The sequence below is a fragment of the Numida meleagris genome, chromosome 21 (assembly GCF_002078875.1).
Source record: "Numida meleagris isolate 19003 breed g44 Domestic line chromosome 21, NumMel1.0, whole genome shotgun sequence".
Classification (NCBI taxonomy): domain Eukaryota; kingdom Metazoa; phylum Chordata; class Aves; order Galliformes; family Numididae; genus Numida; species Numida meleagris.
The window spans coordinates 2,966,323-2,969,953 of NC_034429.1; the positions used below are offsets into that span (position 1 = coordinate 2,966,323).

Below are 3,631 nucleotides of genomic sequence, written 5' to 3' on the forward strand. Positions count from 1 at the left end.
CCTCGCCTGGGCCTTTCTTGCGGCATTCTCCTTGCTTTTGCCTTTGCCTTGGCTTTCCCTGGCTGTTTTCTTTCCCCCTGTCTTTGTTTTGGTGTTGCCTTTTCTGTTCCCCTTGTCTTTGTCCTTTCCTTTGTCTTGGCATTCCCTTGGGTGTGCTTCTTGCCTTTGCCTTGGGTGTTTGCTTTGCCGTAGCCTTCCCTGGGATTGGCTGGGAGGCGGTGTTAATTTTTAACTTGATATGAATCCCAAGCTTAATAGTGCTCCCAGAGCTTGTTCTTGCACTGCAGGCTCCCTGACCTTTTTCTCTCACTTTTTCCTTGCTTTCTCCTTGCTTTGTCCTGTTTTCCCCTTGCCTTCCTCAACGTGTCTTAAGCCTTGCATTTCAGGATTCAGTAAATGTGCGGCTGTGGCTCTCCCTGTTATGGTATGCCATTTCCTTGGCCTCAGCACGGCAATCCAACGTGTCCATGTACTTGGATAGTGCTTTCCTTTTTCCACACCCATCGACGCTTCTTTATGGTCCGTCACCCTCTACAAACTGAAGAGAGTGCACTCCATGCCCTGATCCAGGTCATCAGTAAAGACCTGTGACAGGACAGGCCTCCATACCACTTGTGACTGGACACCCGCTGCATTTGACAGGTTTTGAGCCCCAAATCCCCATTTTTCACCCCCAAATCCCCACTTTTAAGCAAAAAACCCTCTTTAACAACAAAAATTTCAGATTTTGACACCCATTTCCCAATTTTTTAACCAAAATACCCATTTATAACCCCAAATTCCAAATTTTCACCCTGAAAATCCCCATTTTAACCCCCAAACCCCCCATTTCTAACCCCCAAAATCCCAACTTCTCATCCAGATCCCCCTTTTTCACTGCAAAATCCTGTGTTTTGACCCCCAGAATTCCCATTTCTTACCACAAATCCCCATTTTTAAAACACCAAACCTCAATTTGACACCCCAAAATCCCCACTTCTCACCAAAATCACCCTTTTTCACACCAACCCCCCCTTTTAACCCCCCCCAAATCCTCATTTTCAACCCCCAAAATCCCCACTTTTAGCCACAATCCCCCCTTTTCACTGCAAAATCCCGTGTTTGTCCCCCAAATTCCCATTTCTTACCCCAAATCCCCATTTTGACTCCCCAAATCCCAATTTTTAAAACACCAAACCGCCATTTTGCACCCCAAAATCCCCAGTTTTAACCACAATCCCTGTTTTGCACTGCAAAATCCCATGTTTTGACCCAAAAAATTCCCATTTTTGACCCCAAATCCCCATTTTTAAACCACAAAAGCCATATTTTAAAAACACCTAACCTCCATTTTACACCCCCAAATCCCCACTTTTCACCAAAATCCCCCTTTTTAATCCACAAAACCCCTATTTTTTACATCAAGTTTTCAAATTTTTACCCCCCAAATCCCTAGTTTTAACCCCCAAATCCCCCTCTCTAAATCCCAAAACCGCCATTTCTGACCACAAAAATCCCCAAGTTTAACCCGAAATTCCCAGTTTTTAACCAAAATCCCAACTTTTGACCCCTTATTGCTGGATGTTTTTGTACTCATTTTCTTTCCCTTTATCCCAGTATAGGAACTGTCAGGTCCTAGCCTGAGCTGGTGATTGCGCACCTGGTGAGGGGTGTGGCCAACCCTGCCAGCGCAGGTGGGAGCCATTCAGCTGTGGGATTGGAGGGGTGGGGCCTGGCTGCATCCCTCCCTGGGCTCATTTAAGGGCTGGCAGCCGCAAGAGTAGCATCTCTACGTGGATACTGTCTCCTTTGGAGTGTGGAATGAGCCTTGGTCCTCAGAAAGGGGTATGTATTTTTTTCTTTATTTTGGGGCTGGGGTCCCTGCTGTTCTTGGGGGATCTGAAACTGCTTTAAAGCAGCTGTATCTGCTGTGCGTGTTCCTACAATGCCCTTCGGTTCTCTAAAGGAGATGAAGGGGTTATCTCCCTTTCTCGGACCTGGTGATGGAGGGGCTGATGTACATTCCTTCCTTTCACTACAGCCTCATTTCTGGAATGCTTCAATTAATCCCCAGGTAATGCTGGTCAGCTAACAGAGCCTTGCAGCTCTGGGAATGCCTGGAGCTGCTGCCCTGTTCCACAAAGGTGTTCTGCATTCTCAGGATCCTGTTTGCACCTTTACTTCCAACCTTGTTTCCTTCTGCTGGAGCTTCTATTCTGTGATTCATGGTTCTCACCTTACAATCTCTGTTCTCAGGCTCTGAACTCGGTTTCTCTGCTCCCACATCGTCCCAGCCCGTTTTGTGACTGCAGTGAACGGTGCTATGCGTTAATTCCACCCATGCAGAGAGTTGTTTAAGGCTGTTCTGCGCATCATGATCATGTATTATATGATGTTCTGTGTCTCTCTTGATCTCATCCCGTCTCCCAACTCAATGAGGTTGAAGGATTGCCAGGGCTCCTCTAATTAACGGGTTAAGCACTGGGAAATCTACCAGAGCAGGTAATGGAACATCATGAGCCTGTTGTTTGTGCATTTCTTGTATGCAGGCAGCTTTAGCAATGGCTGTGGGAAGCTCATGGAATGGGGGTTACAAGGGGCTCACCTTGTTCCATGGGGTCTGTTCTCCCAGCCCCATAAGCTCCATGGCTGGTGATAGAGTGAGGTGCATCAGCCGGGTCCTAAGCTGAAGAAAACTTCTGGACCCCAATAGCCCTTGGCTTCATCCTCACTCAGCATAATACAGTCTCCACCACTCAAGCATTCTGACCACGGATGTTCTGTTCTTGTTTTACCTGGTTGTCTCCCATATCTCCCTTATGAAACTGTCAATGCTAATGGATCTCAGCACATAGTCATCAGAGCACATAGTGGCTGACAACCCCGGGGCCCTATGGTACTTCGTGTCTTAACAGCAGATCTGGCTTTGTTTTTACAGAAAAGAAGGGATTGTCCTCTTCTGAACCGCTGTAGTTGGGATCACCCCAGGTATCTCCATCCCAGTTGCCAGGGGATGCTATTAGTTCTCTAATCTGTATGATACCTGAACCCCCGCCTCTCTTTCCCATCCCTAACCCCCATTAAATAGCTAGCTCTGCAGCTGTGGGACCCAATGGTGTGACAAAGTGAGGCACCCGGTCTGCTGAACACTGGGACTGGCACAGAGAGGCCCTGTGACCGTTGTGGATCATACCAACAGCTGCACTCAGTGAGTTTCCCAGAGCTGCTCAGCACATGGAATTCCCCAGCTGCTCCAACTGTGCCCTGATCTCCAAACTTCTTTGCGTCGTTGTGTCTCACAGCCCCAGGCGTCTCGCTGCGGTGCTGCTGGTAAGGGGAATGTGCACAGGGTGCAGCCCCTGCATGTGTGGGGCAGAGCCTTCATTATTGCATTGTGCTCAACAGGTGGCAGCGGAGAACTGCGGTGCTCCTGGGCGGTGCATGAACTGCATGGAGATCTGTGGCTCTTCATGAAGTGAGCAAGAAACGGAAAGCTGCATTTCCTGGAATGGCTCAGAACCCAACTTGTCTGTCCGGTAACTGGTTGTCCGTACAGGTAAGGGCAACGTACACCTACCAGTGTTTACCTGTGACTCAGTGTGGCTCAACCTAGTGCTCCCAGAGCTTGTTATGGTGCTTTAGGGTACCCTGA

At 48.4% G+C, this 3,631-nt stretch overlaps 1 long non-coding RNA gene across 2 annotated transcripts; it reads left to right on the forward strand.

Annotated features, from left to right (window-relative positions):
• LOC110387218 lies at positions 1,418-3,580 on the forward strand. Of its 2 annotated transcripts, none has more exons than XR_002432441.1 (3): positions 1,418-1,824; positions 3,068-3,309; positions 3,385-3,580. It is a non-coding gene; the product is annotated as an uncharacterized LOC110387218 (long non-coding RNA). The 2 variants fall into 2 exon arrangements; XR_002432442.1 differs by lacking the exon at positions 1,418-1,824 and adding an exon at positions 2,669-2,967.